Source organism: Globicephala melas, chromosome 2, assembly GCF_963455315.2.
Source record: "Globicephala melas chromosome 2, mGloMel1.2, whole genome shotgun sequence".
Classification (NCBI taxonomy): Eukaryota; Metazoa; Chordata; class Mammalia; order Artiodactyla; family Delphinidae; genus Globicephala; species Globicephala melas.
Window position 1 is genome coordinate 178,098,726 of NC_083315.2, and position 17,398 is coordinate 178,116,123.

Here is a 17,398-nt window from a genome sequence, read left to right on the forward strand (position 1 = left end):
AACGCTCTAGGGGGAGCGTACGTGTGAGGGCGCGGGTTAGTGTCAGCGTACGGGTTAGGATTAGGGGACGGCTGAGGGTCAGGCTTCGGGGAAGGGTTAGGGTTAGGGTTCGGGCTAGGGTTAGGGTTAGGGGACGGGGACGGTTTAGGGTCCAGGTGAGGGTACGACAACGCTGTAGGGGGAGCGTACGTGTGAGGGCTTGGGTTAGTGTCAGCGTACGGGTTAGGATTAGGGGACGGCTGAGGATCTGGCTTCGGGGAAGGGTTAGGGTTAGGGTTCGGGCTAGGGTTAGGGTTAGGGGACGGGGACGGTTCAGGGTCCAGGTGAGGGCACGCAACGCTCTAGGGGGAGTGTACGTGTGAGGGCGCGGGTTAGTGTCAGCGTACGGGTTAGGATTAGGGGACGGCTGAGGGTCAGGCTTCGGGGAAGGGTTAGGGTTAGGGTTCGTGCTAGGGTTAGGGTTAGGGGACGGGGACGGTTTAGGTTCCAGGTGAGGGTACGACAACGCTCTAGGGGGAGCGTACGTGTGAGGGCGCGGGTTAGTGTCAGCGTACGGGTTAGGATTAGGGGACGGCTGAGGGTCAGGCTTCCGGGAAGGGTTAGGGTTAGGGTTTGGGCTAGGGTTAGGGTTAGGGGACGGGGACGGTTCAGGGTCCAGGTGAGGGTACGACAACGCTCTAGGGGGAGCGTACGTGTGAGGGCGTGGGTTAGTGTCAGCGTACGGGTTAGGATTAGGGGACGGCTGAGGGTCAGGCTTCGGGGAAGGGTTAGGGTTAGGGTTCGGGCTAGGTTTAGGGTTAGGGGACGGGGACGGTTCAGGGTCCAGGTGAGTGTACGACAACGCTCTAGGGGGAGCGAACGTGTGAGGGCGCGGGTTAGTGTCAGCGTACGGGTTAGGATTAGGGGACGGGTGAGGGTCAGGCTTCGGGGAAGGGTTAGGGTTAGGGTTCGGGCTAGGGTTAGGGATAGGGGACGGGGACGGTTCAGGGTCCAGGTGAGGGTACGACAACGCTCTAGGGGAAGCGTACGTGTGAGGGCGTGGGTTAGTGTCAGCGTACGGGTTAGGATTAGGGGACGGCTGAGGGTCAGGCTTCGGGGAAGGGTTAGGGTTAGGGTTCGGGCTAGGGTTAGGGTTAGGGGACGGGGACGGTTCAGGGTCCAGGTGAGGGTACGACAACGCTCTAGGGGGAGCGTACGTGTGAGGGCGCGGGTTAGTGTCAGCGTACGGGTTAGGATTAGAGGACGGCTGAGGGTCAGGCTTCGGGGAAGTGTTAGGGTTAGGGTACGGGCTAGGGTTAGGGTTAGGGGACGGGGACGGTTTAGGGTCCAGGTGAGGGTACGACAACGCTCTAGGGGGAGCGTACGTGTGAGGGCGCGGGTTAGTGTCAGCGTACGGGTTAGGATTAGGGCACGGCTGAGGGTCAGGCTTCGGGGAAGGATTAGGGTTAGGGTTCGGGCTAGGGTTAGGGTTAGGGGACGGGGACGGTTTAGGGTCCAGGTGAGGGTACGACAACGCTCTAGGGGGAGCGTACGTGTGAGGGCGCGGGTTAGTGTCAGCATACGGGTTAGGATTAGGGGACGGCTGAGGGTCAGGCTTCGGGGAAGGGTTAGGGTTAGGGTTCGGGCTAGGGTTAGGGTTAGGGGACGGGGACGGTTTAGGGTCCAGGTGAGGGTACGACAACGCTCTAGGGGGAGCGTATGTGTGACGGCGCGGGTTAGTGTCAGCGTACGGGTTAGGATTAGGGGACGGCTGAGGGTCAGGCTTCGGGGAAGGGTTAGGGTTAGGGTTCGGGCTAGGGTTAGGTTTAGGGGACGGGGACGGTTTTGAGTCCAGGTGAGGGTACGACAACGCTCTAGGGGGAGCGTACGTGTGAGGGCGCGGGTTAGTGTCAGCGTACGGGTTAGGGTTAGGGGACGGCTGAGTGTCAGGCTTCGGGGAAGGGTTAGGGTTAGGGTTTGGGCTAGGGTTAGGGTTAGGGGACGGGGACGGTTCAGGGTCCAGGTGAGGGTACGACAACGCTCTAGGGGGAGCGTACGTGTGAGGGCGCGGGTTAGTGTCAGCGTACGGGTTAGGATTAGGGGACGGCTGAGGGTCAGGCTTCGGGGAAGGGTTAGGGTTAGGGTTCGGGCAAGGGTTAGGGTTAGGGGACGGGGACGGTTTAGGGTCCAGGTGAGGGTACGACAACGCTCTAGGGGGAGCGTACGTGTGAGGGCGCGGGTTAGTGTCAGCGTACGGGTTAGGATTAGGGGACGGCTGAGGGTCAGGCTTCGGGGAAGGGTTAGGGTTAGGGTTCGGGCTAGGGTTAGGGTTAGGGGACGGGGACGGTTTAGGGTCCAGGTGAGGGTACGACAACGCTCTAGGGGGAGCGTACGTGTGAGGGCGCGGGTTAGGGTCAGCGTACGGGTTAGGATTAGGGGACGGCTGAGGGTCAGGCTTCGGGGAAGGGTTAGGGTTAGGGTTCGGGCTAGGGTTAGGGTTAGGGGACGGGGACGGTTTAGGGTCCAGGTGAGGGTACGACAACGCTCTAGGGGGAGCGTACGTGTGAGGGCGCGGGTTAGTGTCAGCGTACGGGTTAGGATTAGGGGACGGCTGAGGGTCAGGCTTCGGGGAAGGGTTAGGGTTAGGGTTCGGGCTAGGGTTAGGGGACGGGGACGGTTTAGGGTCCAGGTGAGGGTACGACAATGCTCTAGGGGGAGCGTACGTGTGAGGGCGCGGGTTAGTGTCAGCGTACGGGTTAGGATTAGGGGACGGCTGAGGGTCAGGCTTCGGGGAAGGGTTAGGGTTAGGGTTCGGGCTAGAGATAGGGTTAGGGGACGGGGAGGGTTTAGGGTCAAGGTGAGGGTACGACAACGCTCTAGGGGGAGCGTACGTGTGAGGGCGCGGGTTAGTGTCAGGGTACGGGTTAGGATTAGGGGACAGCTGAGGGTCAGGCTTCGGGGAAGGGTTAGGGTTAGGGTTCGGGCTAGGGTTAGGGTTAGGGGACGGGGACGGTTCAGGGTCCAGGTGAGGGTACGACAACGCTCTAGGGGGAGCGTACGTGTGAGGGCGCGGGTTAGTGTCAGCGTACGGGTTAGGATTAGGGGACGGCTGAGGGTCAGGCTTCGGGGAAGGGTTAGGGTTAGGGTTCGGGCTAGGGTTAGGGTTAGGGGACGGGGACGGTTTAGGGTCCAGGTGAGGGTACGACAACGCTCTAGGGGGAGCGTACGTGTGAGGGCGCGGGTTAGTGTCAGCGTACGGGTTAGGATTAGGGGACGGCTGAGGGTCAGGCTTCGGGGAAGGGTTAGGGTTAGGGTTCGGGCTAGGGTTAGGGTTAGGGGACGGGGACGGTTCAGGGTCCAGGTGAGGGTACGACAATGCTCTAGGGGGAGCGTACGTGTGAGGGCGCGGGTTAGTGTCAGCGTACGGGTTAGGATTATGGGACGGCTGAGGGTCAGGCTTCGGGGAAGGTTTAGGGTTAGGGTTCGGGCTAGAGATAGGGTTAGGGGACGGGGAGGGTTTAGGGTCCAGGTGAGGGTACGACAACGCTCTAGGGGGAGCGTACGTGTGAGGGCGCGGGTTAGTGTCAGGGTACGGGTTAGGATTAGGGGACAGCTGAGGGTCAGGCTTCGGGGAAGGGTTAGGGTTAGGGTTCGGGCTAGGGTTAGGGTTAGGGGACGGGGACGGTTTAGGGTCCAGGTGAGGGTACGACAACGCTCTAGGGGGAGCGTACGTGTGAGGGCGCGGGTTAGGGTCAGCGTACGGGTTAGGATTAGGGGACGGCGGAGGGTCAGGCTTCGGGGAAGGATTAGGGTTAGGGTTCGGGCTAGGGTTAGGGTTAGGGGACGGGGACGGTTCAGGGTCCAGGTGAGGGTACGACAATGCTCTAGGGGGAGCGTACGTGTGAGGGCGCGGGTTAGTGTCAGCGTACGGGTTAGGATTAGGGGACGGCTGAGGGTCAGGCTTCGGGGAAGGGTTAGGGTTAGGGTTCGGGCTAGAGATAGGGTTAGGGGACGGGGAGGGTTTAGGGTCCAGGTGAGGGTACGACAACGCTCTAGGGGGAGCGTACGTGTGAGGGCGCGGGTTAGTGTCAGGGTACGGGTTAGGATTAGGGGACAGCTGAGGGTCAGGCTTCGGGGAAGGGTTAGGGTTAGGGTTCGGGCTAGGGTTAGGGTTAGGGGACGGGGACGGTTCAGGGTCCAGGTGAGGGTACGACAACGCTCTAGGGGGAGCGTACGTGTGAGGGCGCGGGTTAGTGTCAGCGTACGGGTTAGGATTAGGGGACGGCTGAGGGTCAGGCTTCGGGGAAGGGTTAGGATTAGGGTTCGGGCTAGGGTTAGGGTTAGGGGACGGGGACGGTTTAGGGTCCAGGTGAGGGTACGACAACGCTCTAGGGGGAGCGTACGTGTGAGGGCGCGGGTTAGTGTCAGCGTACGGGTTAGGATTAGGGGACGGCTGAGGGTCAGGCTTCGGGGAAGGGTTAGGGTTAGGGTTCGGGCTAGGGTTAGGGTTAGGGGACGGGGACGGTTCAGGGTCCAGGTGAGGGTACGACAACGCTCTAGGGGGAGCGTACGTGTGAGGGCGCGGGTTAGTGTCAGCGTACGGGTTAGGATTAGGGGACGGCTGAGGGTCAGGCTTCAGGGAAGGGTTAGGGTTAGGGTTCGGGCTAGGGTTAGGGTTAGGGGACGGGGACGGTTTAGGGTCCAGGTGAGGGTACGACAACGCTATAGGGGGAGCATACGTGTGAGGGCGCGGGTTAGTGTCAGCGTACGGGTTAGGATTAGGGGACGGCTGAGGGTCTGGCTTCGGGGAAGGGTTAGGGTTAGGGTTCGGGCTAGGGTTAGGGTTAGGGGACGGGGACGGTTCAGGGTCCAGGTGAGGGCACGCAACGCTCTAGGGGGAGCGTACGTGTGAGGGCGCGGGTTAGTGTCAGCGTACGGGTTAGGATTAGGGGACGGCTGAGGGTCAGGCTTCGGGGAAGGGTTAGGGTTAGGGTTCGGGCTAGGGTTAGGGTTAGGGGACGGGGACGGTTTAGGGTCCAGGTGAGGGTACGACAACGCTCTAGGGGGAGCGTACGTGTGAGGGCGCGGGTTAGTGTCAGCGTACGGGTTAGGATTAGGGGACGGCTGAGGGTCAGGCTTCGGGGAAGGGTTAGGGTTAGGGTTCGGGCTAGGGTTAGGGTTAGGGGACGGGGACGGTTCAGGGTCCAGGTGAGGGTACGACAACGCTCTAGGGGGAGCGTACGTGTGAGGGCGCGGGTTAGTGTCAGCGTACGGGTTAGGATTAGTGGACGGCTGAGGGTCAGGCTTCGGGGAAGGGTTAGGGTTAGGGTTCGGGCTAGGGTTAGGGTTAGGGTTAGGGGACGGTTTAGGGTCCAGGTGAGGGTACGACAACGCTCTAGGGGGAGCGTACGTGTGAGGGCGCGGGTTAGTGTCAGCGTACGGGTTAGGATTAGGGGACGGCTGAGGGTCAGGCTTCGGGGAAGGGTTAGGGTTAGGGTTCGGGCTAGGGTTAGGGTTAGGGGACGGGGACGGTTTAGGGTCCAGGTGAGGGTACGACAACGCTCTAGGGGGAGCGTACGTGTGAGGGCGCGGGTTAGTGTCAGCGTACGGGTTAGGATTAGGGGACGGCTGAGGGTCAGGCTTCGGGGAAGGGTTAGGGTTAGGGTTCGGGATAGGGTTAGGGTTAGGGGACGGGGACGGTTCAGGGTCCAGGTGAGGGCACGACAACGCTCTAGGGGGAGCGTACGTGTGAGGGCGCGGGTTAGTGTCAGCGTACGGGTTAGGATTAGGGGACGGCTGAGGGTCAGGCTTCGGGGAAGGGTTAGGGTTAGGGTTCGGGCTAGGGTTAGGGTTAGGGGACGGGGACGGTTCAGGGTCCACGTGAGGGTACGACAACGCTCTAGGGGGAGCGTACGTGTGAGGGCGTGGGTTAGTGTCAGCGTACGGGTTAGGATTAGGGGACGGCTGAGGGTCAGGCTTCGGGGAAGGGTTAGGGTTAGGGTTCGGGCTAGGGTTAGGGTTAGGGGACGGGGACGGTTCAGGGTCCAGGTGAGGGTACGACAACGCTCTAGGGGGAGCGTACGTGTGAGGGCGCGGGTTAGTGTCAGCGTACGGGTTAGGATTAGGGGACGGCTGAGGGTCAGGCTTCGGGGAAGGGTTAGGGTTACGGTTCGGGCTAGGGTTAGGGTTCGGGATCGGGGACGGTTTAGGGTCCAGGTGAGGGTACGACAACGCTCTAGGGGGAGCGTACGTGTGAGGGCGCGGGTTAGTGTCAGCGTACGGGTTAGGATTAGGGGACGGCTGAGGGTCAGGCTTCGGGGAAGGGTTAGGGTTAGGGTTCGGGCTAGGGTTAGCGTTAGGGGACGGGGACGGTTCAGGGTCCAGGTGAGGGTACGACAACGCTCTAGGGGGAGCGTACGTGTGAGGGCGCGGGTTAGTGTCAGCGTACGGGTTAGGATTAGGGGACGGCTGAGGGTCAGGCTTCGGGGAAGGGTTAGGGTTAGGGTTCGGGCTAGGGTTAGGGTTAGGGGACGGGGACGGTTCAGGGTCCAGGTGAGGGTACGACAACGCTCTAGGGGGAGCGTACGTGTGAGGGCGCGGGTTAGTGTCAGCGTACGGGTTAGGATTAGGGGACGGCTGAGTGTCAGGCTTCGGGGAAGGGTTAGGGTTAGGGTTCGGGCTAGGGTTAGGGTTAGGGGACGGGGACGGTTCAGGGTCCAGGTGAGGGTATGACAACGCTCTAGGGGGAGCGTACGTGTGAGGGCGCGGGTTAGTGTCAGCGTACGGGTTAGGATTAGGGGACGGCTGAGGGTCAGGCTTCGGGGAAGGGTTAGGGTTAGGGTTCGGTCTAGGGTTAGGGTTAGGGGACGGGGACGGTTCAGGGTCCAGGTGAGGGTACGACAACGCTCTAGGGGGAGCGTACGTGTGAGGGCGCGGTTTAGTGTCAGCGTACGGGTTAGGATTAGGGGACCGCTGAGGGTCAGGCTTCGGGGAAGGGTTAGGGTTAGGGTTCGGGCTAGGGTTAGGGTTCGGGATCGGGGACGGTTTAGGGTCCAGGTGAGGGTACGACAACGCTCTAGGGGGAGCGTACGTGTGAGGGCGCGGGTTAGTGTCAGCGTACGGGTTAGGATTAGGGGACGGCTGAGGGTCAGGCTTCGGGGAAGGGTTAGGGTTAGGGTTCGGGCTAGGGTTAGCGTTAGGGGACGGGGACGGTTCAGGGTCCAGGTGAGGGTATGACAACGCTCTAGGGGGAGCGTACGTGTGAGGGCGCGGGTTAGTGTCAGCGTACGGGTTAGGATTAGGGGACGGCTGAGGGTCAGGCTTCGGGGAAGGGTTAGGGTTAGGGTTCGGTCTAGGGTTAGGGTTAGGGGACGGGGACGGTTCAGGGTCCAGGTGAGGGTACGACAACGCTCTAGGGGGAGCGTACGTGTGAGGGCGCGGGTTAGTGTCAGCGTACGGGTTAGGATTAGGGGACGGCTGAGGGTCAGGCTTCGGGGAAGGGTTAGGGTTAGTGTTCGGGCTAGGGTTAGGGTTAGGGGACGGGGACGGTTCAGGGTCCAGGTGAGGGTACGACAACGCTCTAGGGGGAGCGTACGTGTGAGGGCGCGGGTTAGTGTCAGCGTACGGGTTAGGATTAGGGGACGGCTGAGTGTCAGGCTTCGGGGAAGGGTTAGGGTTTGGGTTCGGGCTAGGGTTAGGTTTAGGGGACGGGGACGGTTTAGGGTCCAGGTGAGGGCACGACAACGCTCTAGGGGGAGCGTACGTGTGAGGGCGCGGGTTAGTGTCAGCGTACGGGTTAGGATTAGGGGACGGCTGAGGGTCAGGCTTCGGGGAAGGGTTAGGGTTAGGGTTCGGGCTAGGATTAGTTAGGGGACGGGGATGGTTTAGGGTCTAGGTGTGGGTACGACAACGCTCTAGGGGGAGCGTATGTGTGAGGGCGCGGGTAAGTGTCAGCGTACGGGTTAGGATTAGGGGACGGCTGAGGGTCAGGCTTCGGGGAAGGGTTAGGGTTAGGGTTCGGGATAGGGTTAGGGTTAGGGGACGGGGACGGTTCAGGGTCCAGGTGAGGGCACGACAACGCTCTAGGGGGAGCGTACGTGTGAGGGCGCGGGTTAGTGTCAGCGTACGGGTTAGGATTAGGGGACGGCTGAGGGTCAGGCTTCGGGGAAGGGTTAGGGTTAGGGTTCGGGCTAGGGTTAGGGTTAGGGGACGGGGACGGTTCAGGGTCCACGTGAGGGTACGACAACGCTCTAGGGGGAGCGTACGTGTGAGGGCGTGGGTTAGTGTCAGCGTACGGGTTAGGATTAGGGGACGGCTGAGGGTCAGGCTTCGGGGAAGGGTTAGGGTTAGGGTTCGGGCTAGGGTTAGGGTTAGGGGACGGGGACGGTTCAGGGTCCAGGTGAGGGTACGACAACGCTCTAGGGGGAGCGTACGTGTGAGGGCGCGGGTTAGTGTCAGCGTACGGGTTAGGATTAGGGGACGGCTGAGGGTCAGGCTTCGGGGAAGGGTTAGGGTTACGGTTCGGGCTAGGGTTAGGGTTCGGGATCGGGGACGGTTTAGGGTCCAGGTGAGGGTACGACAACGCTCTAGGGGGAGCGTACGTGTGAGGGGGCGGGTTAGTGTCAGCGTACGGGTTAGGATTAGGGGACGGCTGAGGGTCAGGCTTCGGGGAAGGGTTAGGGTTAGGGTTCGGGCTAGGGTTAGCGTTAGGGGACGGGGACGGTTCAGGGTCCAGGTGAGGGTACGACAACGCTCTAGGGGGAGCGTACGTGTGAGGGCGCGGGTTAGTGTCAGCGTACGGGTTAGGATTAGGGGACGGCTGAGGGTCAGGCTTCGGGGAAGGGTTAGGGTTAGGGTTCGGGCTAGGGTTAGGGTTAGGGGACGGGGACGGTTCAGGGTCCAGGTGAGGGTACGACAACGCTCTAGGGGGAGCGTACGTGTGAGGGCGCGGGTTAGTGTCAGCGTACGGGTTAGGATTAGGGGACGGCTGAGTGTCAGGCTTCGGGGAAGGGTTAGGGTTAGGGTTCGGGCTAGGGTTAGGGTTAGGGGACGGGGACGGTTCAGGGTCCAGGTGAGGGTATGACAACGCTCTAGGGGGAGCGTACGTGTGAGGGCGCGGGTTAGTGTCAGCGTACGGGTTAGGATTAGGGGACGGCTGAGGGTCAGGCTTCGGGGAAGGGTTAGGGTTAGGGTTCGGTCTAGGGTTAGGGTTAGGGGACGGGGACGGTTCAGGGTCCAGGTGAGGGTACGACAACGCTCTAGGGGGAGCGTACGTGTGAGGGCGCGGTTTAGTGTCAGCGTACGGGTTAGGATTAGGGGACGGCTGAGGGTCAGGCTTCGGGGAAGGGTTAGGGTTAGGGTTCGGGCTAGGGTTAGGGTTCGGGATCGGGGACGGTTTAGGGTCCAGGTGAGGGTACGACAACGCTCTAGGGGGAGCGTACGTGTGAGGGCGCGGGTTAGTGTCAGCGTACGGGTTAGGATTAGGGGACGGCTGAGGGTCAGGCTTCGGGGAAGGGTTAGGGTTAGGGTTCGGGCTAGGGTTAGCGTTAGGGGACGGGGACGGTTCAGGGTCCAGGTGAGGGTATGACAACGCTCTAGGGGGAGCGTACGTGTGAGGGCGCGGGTTAGTGTCAGCGTACGGGTTAGGATTAGGGGACGGCTGAGGGTCAGGCTTCGGGGAAGGGTTAGGGTTAGGGTTCGGTCTAGGGTTAGGGTTAGGGGACGGGGACGGTTCAGGGTCCAGGTGAGGGTACGACAACGCTCTAGGGGGAGCGTACGTGTGAGGGCGCGGGTTAGTGTCAGCGTACGGGTTAGGATTAGGGGACGGCTGAGGGTCAGGCTTCGGGGAAGGGTTAGGGTTAGTGTTCGGGCTAGGGTTAGGGTTAGGGGACGGGGACGGTTCAGGGTCCAGGTGAGGGTACGACAACGCTCTAGGGGGAGCGTACGTGTGAGGGCGCGGGTTAGTGTCAGCGTACGGGTTAGGATTAGGGGACGGCTGAGTGTCAGGCTTCGGGGAAGGGTTAGGGTTTGGGTTCGGGCTAGGGTTAGGTTTAGGGGACGGGGACGGTTTAGGGTCCAGGTGAGGGCACGACAACGCTCTAGGGGGAGCGTACGTGTGAGGGCGCGGGTTAGTGTCAGCGTACGGGTTAGGATTAGGGGACGGCTGAGGGTCAGGCTTCGGGGAAGGGTTAGGGTTAGGGTTCGGGCTAGGATTAGTTAGGGGACGGGGATGGTTTAGGGTCTAGGTGTGGGTACGACAACGCTCTAGGGGGAGCGTATGTGTGAGGGCGCGGGTAAGTGTCAGCGTACGGGTTAGGATTAGGGGACGGCTGAGGGTCAGGCTTCGGGGAAGGGTTAGGGTTAGGGTTCGGGCTAGGGTTAGGGTTAGGGGACGGGGACGGTTTAGGGTCCAGGTGAGGGTACGACAACGCTCTAGGGGGAGCGTACGTGTGAGGGCGCGGGTTAGTGTCAGCGTACGGGTTAGGATTAGGGGATGGCTGAGGGTCAGGCTTCGGGGAAGGGTTAGGGTTAGGGTTCGGGCTAGGGTTAGGGTTAGGGGACGGGGACGGTTCAGGGTCCAGGTGAGGGTACGACAACGCTCTAGGGGGAGCGTACGTGTGAGGGCGCGGGTTAGTGTCAGCGTACGGGTTAGGATTAGGGGACGGCTGAGGGTCAGGCTTCGGGGAAGGGTTAGGGTTAGGGTTCGGGCTAGGGTTAGGGTTAGGGGACGGGGACGGTTCAGGGTCCAGGTGAGGGTACGACAACGCTCTAGGGGGAGCGTACGTGTGAGGGCGCGGGTTAGTGTCAGCGTACGGGTTAGGATTAGGGGACGGCTGAGGGTCAGGCTTCGGGGAAGGGTTAGGGTTAGGGTTCGGGCTAGGGTTAGGGTTAGGGGACGGGGACGGTTTAGGGTTCAGGTGAGGGTACGACAACGCTCTAGGGGGAGCGTACGTGTGAGGACGTGGTTTAGTGTCAGCGTACGGGTTAGGATTAGGGGACGGCTGAGGGTCAGGCTTCTGGGAAGGGTTAGGGTTAGGGTTTGGGCTAGGGTTAGGGTTAGGGGACGGGGACGGTTCAGGGTCCAAGTGAGGGTACGACAACGCTCTAGGGGGAGCGTACGTGTGAGGGCGCGGGTTAGTGTCAGCGTACGGGTTAGGATTAGGGGACGGCTGAGGGTCAGGCTTCGGGGAAGGGTTAGGGTTAGGGTTCGGGCTAGGGTTAGGGTTAGGGGACGGGGACGGTTCAGGGTCCAGGTGAGGGTACGACAACGCTCTAGGGGGAGCGTACGTGTGAGGGCGCAGGTTAGTGTCAGCGTACGGGTTAGGATTAGGGGACGGCTGAGGGTCAGGCTTCGGGGAAGGGTTAGGGTTAAGGTTCGGGCTTGGGTTAGGGTTAGGGGACGGGGACGGTTTAGGGTCCAGGTGAGGGTACGACAACGCTCTAGGGGGAGCGTACGTGTGAGGGCGCGGGTTAGTGTCAGCGTACGGGTTAGGATTAGGGGACGGCTGAGGGTCAGGCTTCGGGGAAGGGTTAGGGTTAGGGTTCGGGCTAGGGTTAGGGTTAGGGGACGGGGACGGTTCAGGGTCCAGGTGAGTGTACGACAACGCTCTAGGGGGAGCGTACGTGTGAGGGCGCGGGTTAGTGTCAGCGTACGGGTTAGGATTAGGGGACGGCTGAGGGTCAGGCTTCGGGGAAGGGTTAGGGTTAGGGTTCGGGCTAGGGTTAGGGTTAGGGGACGGGGACGGTTCAGGGTCCAGGTGAGGGTATGACAACGCTCTAGGGGGAGCGTACGTGTGAGGGCGCGGGTTAGTGTCAGCGTACGGGTTAGGATTAGGGGACGGCTGAGGGTCAGGCTTCGGGGAAGGGTTAGGGTTAGGGTTCGGGCTAGGGTTAGGGTTAGGGGACGGGGACGGTTTAGGGTCCAGGTGAGGGTACGACAACGCTCTAGGGGGAGCGTACGTGTGAGGGCGCGGGTTAGTGTCAGCGTACGGGTTAGGATTAGGGGACGGCTGAGGGTCAGGCTTCGGGGAAGGGTTAGGGTTAGGGTTCGGGCTAGGGTTAGGGTTAGGGGACGGGGACGGTTTAGGGTCCAGGTGAGTGTACGACAACGCTCTATGGGGAGCGTACGTGTGAGGGCGCGGGTTAGTGTCAGCGTACGGGTTAGGATTAGGGGACAGCTGAGGGTCAGGCTTCGGGGAAGGGTTAGGGTTAGGGTTCGGGCTAGGGTTAGGGTTAGGGGACGGGGACGGTTCAGGGTCCAGGTGAGGGTACGACAACGCTCTAGGGGGAGCGTACGTGTGAGGGCGCGGGTTAGTGTCAGCGTACGGGTTAGGATTAGGGGACGGCTGAGGGTCAGGCTTCGGGGAAGGGTTAGGGTTAGGGTTCGGGCTAGGGTTAGGGTTAGGGGACGGGGACGGTTCAGGGTCCAGGTGAGGGTACGACAACGCTCTAGGGGGAGCGTACGTGTGAGGGCGCGGGTTAGTGTCAGCGTACGGGTTAGGATTAGGGGACGGCTGAGGGTCAGGCTTCGGGGAAGGGTTAGGGTTAGGGTTCGGGCTAGGGTTAGCGTTAGGGGACGGGGACGGTTCAGGGTCCAGGTGAGGGTATGACAACGCTCTAGGGGGAGCGTACGTGTGAGGGCGCGGGTTAGTGTCAGCGTACGGGTTAGGATTAGGGGACGGCTGAGGGTCAGGCTTCGGGGAATTGTTAGGGTTAGGGTTCGGGCTAGTGTTAGGGTTAGGGGACGGGGACGGTTCAGGGTCCAGGTGAGGGTACGACAACGCTCTAGGGGGAGCGTACGTGTGAGGGCGCGGGTTAGTGTCAGCGTACGGGTTAGGATTAGGGGACGGCTGAGGGTCAGGCTTCGGGGAAGGGTTAGGGTTAGGGTTCGGGCTAGGGTTAGGGTTAGGGGACGGGGACGGTTCAGGGTCCAGGTGAGGGTACGACAACGCTCTAGGGGGAGCGTACGTGTGAGGGCGCGGGTTAGTGTCAGCGTACGGGTTAGGATTAGGGGACGGCTGAGGGTCAGGCTTCGGGGAAGGGTTAGGGTTAGGGTTCGGGCTAGGGTTAGGGTTAGGGGACGGGGACGGTTTAGGGTCCAGGTGAGGGTACGACAACGCTCTAGGGGGAGCGTACGTGTGAGGGCGCGGGTTAGTGTCAGCGTACGGGTTAGGATTAGGGGACGGCTGAGGGTCAGGCTTCGGGGAAGGGTTAGGGTTAGGGTTCGGGCTAGGGTTAGGGTTAGGGGACGGGGACGGTTTAGGGTCCAGGTGAGGGTACGACAACGCTCTAGGGGGAGCGTACGTGTGAGGGCGCGGGTTAGTGTCAGCGTACGGGTTAGGATTAGGGGACGGCTGAGGGTCAGGCTTCGGGGAAGGGTTAGGGTTAGGGTTCGGGCTAGGGTTAGGGTTAGGGGACGGGGACGGTTCAGGGTCCAGGTGAGGGTACGACAACGCTCTAGGGGGAGCGTACGTGTGAGGGCGCGGGTTAGTGTCAGCGTACGGGTTAGGATTAGGGGACGGCTGAGGGTCAGGCTTCGGGGAAGGGTTAGGGTTAGGGTTCGGGCTAGGGTTAGGGTTAGGGGACGGGGAAGGTTCAGGGTCCAGGTGAGGGTACGACAACGCTCTAGGGGGAGCGTACGTGTGAGGGCGCGGGTTAGTGTCAGCGTACGGGTTAGGATTAGGGGACGGCTGAGGGTCAGGCTTCGGGGAAGTGTTAGGGTTAGGGTTCGGGCTAGGGTTAGGGTTAGGGGACGGGGACGGTTCAGGGTCCAGGTGAGGGTACAACAACGCTCTAGGGGGAGCGTACGTGTGAGGGCGCGGGTTAGTGTCAGCGTACGGGTTAGGATTAGGGGACGGCTGAGGGTCAGGCTTCGGGGAAGGGTTAGGGTTAGGGTTCGGGCTAGGGTTAGGGTTAGGGGACGGAGACGGTTCAGGGTCCAGGTGAGGGTACGACAACGCTCTAGGGGGAGCGTACGTGTGAGGGCGCGGGTTAGTGTCAGCGTACGGGTTAGGATTAGGGGACAGCTGAGGGTCAGGCTTCCGGGAAGGGTTAGGGTTAGGGTTCGGGCTAGGGTTAGGGTTAGGGGACGGGGACGGTTTAGGGTCCAGGTGAGGGTACGACAACGCTCTAGGGGGAGCGTACGTGTGAGGGCGTGGGTTAGTGTCAGCGTACGGGTTAGGATTAGGGGACGGCTGAGGGTCAGGCTTCGGGGAAGGGTTAGGGTTAGGGTTCGGTCTAGGGTTAGGGTTAGGGGACGGGGACGGTTCAGGGTCCAGGTGAGGGTACGACAACGCTCTAGGGGGAGCGTACGTGTGAGGGCGCGGTTTAGTGTCAGCGTACGGGTTAGGATTAGGGGACCGCTGAGGGTCAGGCTTCGGGGAAGGGTTAGGGTTAGGGTTCGGGCTAGGGTTAGGGTTCGGGATCGGGGACGGTTTAGGGTCCAGGTGAGGGTACGACAACGCTCTAGGGGGAGCGTACGTGTGAGGGCGCGGGTTAGTGTCAGCGTACGGGTTAGGATTAGGGGACGGCTGAGGGTCAGGCTTCGGGGAAGGGTTAGGGTTAGGGTTCGGGCTAGGGTTAGCGTTAGGGGACGGGGACGGTTCAGGGTCCAGGTGAGGGTATGACAACGCTCTAGGGGGAGCGTACGTGTGAGGGCGCGGGTTAGTGTCAGCGTACGGGTTAGGATTAGGGGACGGCTGAGGGTCAGGCTTCGGGGAAGGGTTAGGGTTAGGGTTCGGTCTAGGGTTAGGGTTAGGGGACGGGGACGGTTCAGGGTCCAGGTGAGGGTACGACAACGCTCTAGGGGGAGCGTACGTGTGAGGGCGCGGGTTAGTGTCAGCGTACGGGTTAGGATTAGGGGACGGCTGAGGGTCAGGCTTCGGGGAAGGGTTAGGGTTAGTGTTCGGGCTAGGGTTAGGGTTAGGGGACGGGGACGGTTCAGGGTCCAGGTGAGGGTACGACAACGCTCTAGGGGGAGCGTACGTGTGAGGGCGCGGGTTAGTGTCAGCGTACGGGTTAGGATTAGGGGACGGCTGAGTGTCAGGCTTCGGGGAAGGGTTAGGGTTTGGGTTCGGGCTAGGGTTAGGTTTAGGGGACGGGGACGGTTTAGGGTCCAGGTGAGGGCACGACAACGCTCTAGGGGGAGCGTACGTGTGAGGGCGCGGGTTAGTGTCAGCGTACGGGTTAGGATTAGGGGACGGCTGAGGGTCAGGCTTCGGGGAAGGGTTAGGGTTAGGGTTCGGGCTAGGATTAGTTAGGGGACGGGGATGGTTTAGGGTCTAGGTGTGGGTACGACAACGCTCTAGGGGGAGCGTATGTGTGAGGGCGCGGGTAAGTGTCAGCGTACGGGTTAGGATTAGGGGACGGCTGAGGGTCAGGCTTCGGGGAAGGGTTAGGGTTAGGGTTCGGGATAGGGTTAGGGTTAGGGGACGGGGACGGTTCAGGGTCCAGGTGAGGGCACGACAACGCTCTAGGGGGAGCGTACGTGTGAGGGCGCGGGTTAGTGTCAGCGTACGGGTTAGGATTAGGGGACGGCTGAGGGTCAGGCTTCGGGGAAGGGTTAGGGTTAGGGTTCGGGCTAGGGTTAGGGTTAGGGGACGGGGACGGTTCAGGGTCCACGTGAGGGTACGACAACGCTCTAGGGGGAGCGTACGTGTGAGGGCGTGGGTTAGTGTCAGCGTACGGGTTAGGATTAGGGGACGGCTGAGGGTCAGGCTTCGGGGAAGGGTTAGGGTTAGGGTTCGGGCTAGGGTTAGGGTTAGGGGACGGGGACGGTTCAGGGTCCAGGTGAGGGTACGACAACGCTCTAGGGGGAGCGTACGTGTGAGGGCGCGGGTTAGTGTCAGCGTACGGGTTAGGATTAGGGGACGGCTGAGGGTCAGGCTTCGGGGAAGGGTTAGGGTTACGGTTCGGGCTAGGGTTAGGGTTCGGGATCGGGGACGGTTTAGGGTCCAGGTGAGGGTACGACAACGCTCTAGGGGGAGCGTACGTGTGAGGGGGCGGGTTAGTGTCAGCGTACGGGTTAGGATTAGGGGACGGCTGAGGGTCAGGCTTCGGGGAAGGGTTAGGGTTAGGGTTCGGGCTAGGGTTAGCGTTAGGGGACGGGGACGGTTCAGGGTCCAGGTGAGGGTACGACAACGCTCTAGGGGGAGCGTACGTGTGAGGGCGCGGGTTAGTGTCAGCGTACGGGTTAGGATTAGGGGACGGCTGAGGGTCAGGCTTCGGGGAAGGGTTAGGGTTAGGGTTCGGGCTAGGGTTAGGGTTAGGGGACGGGGACGGTTCAGGGTCCAGGTGAGGGTACGACAACGCTCTAGGGGGAGCGTACGTGTGAGGGCGCGGGTTAGTGTCAGCGTACGGGTTAGGATTAGGGGACGGCTGAGTGTCAGGCTTCGGGGAAGGGTTAGGGTTAGGGTTCGGGCTAGGGTTAGGGTTAGGGGACGGGGACGGTTCAGGGTCCAGGTGAGGGTATGACAACGCTCTAGGGGGAGCGTACGTGTGAGGGCGCGGGTTAGTGTCAGCGTACGGGTTAGGATTAGGGGACGGCTGAGGGTCAGGCTTCGGGGAAGGGTTAGGGTTAGGGTTCGGTCTAGGGTTAGGGTTAGGGGACGGGGACGGTTCAGGGTCCAGGTGAGGGTACGACAACGCTCTAGGGGGAGCGTACGTGTGAGGGCGCGGTTTAGTGTCAGCGTACGGGTTAGGATTAGGGGACGGCTGAGGGTCAGGCTTCGGGGAAGGGTTAGGGTTAGGGTTCGGGCTAGGGTTAGGGTTCGGGATCGGGGACGGTTTAGGGTCCAGGTGAGGGTACGACAACGCTCTAGGGGGAGCGTACGTGTGAGGGCGCGGGTTAGTGTCAGCGTACGGGTTAGGATTAGGGGACGGCTGAGGGTCAGGCTTCGGGGAAGGGTTAGGGTTAGGGTTCGGGCTAGGGTTAGCGTTAGGGGACGGGGACGGTTCAGGGTCCAGGTGAGGGTATGACAACGCTCTAGGGGGAGCGTACGTGTGAGGGCGCGGGTTAGTGTCAGCGTACGGGTTAGGATTAGGGGACGGCTGAGGGTCAGGCTTCGGGGAAGGGTTAGGGTTAGGGTTCGGTCTAGGGTTAGGGTTAGGGGACGGGGACGGTTCAGGGTCCAGGTGAGGGTACGACAACGCTCTAGGGGGAGCGTACGTGTGAGGGCGCGGGTTAGTGTCAGCGTACGGGTTAGGATTAGGGGACGGCTGAGGGTCAGGCTTCGGGGAAGGGTTAGGGTTAGTGTTCGGGCTAGGGTTAGGGTTAGGGGACGGGGACGGTTCAGGGTCCAGGTGAGGGTACGACAACGCTCTAGGGGGAGCGTACGTGTGAGGGCGCGGGTTAGTGTCAGCGTACGGGTTAGGATTAGGGGACGGCTGAGTGTCAGGCTTCGGGGAAGGGTTAGGGTTTGGG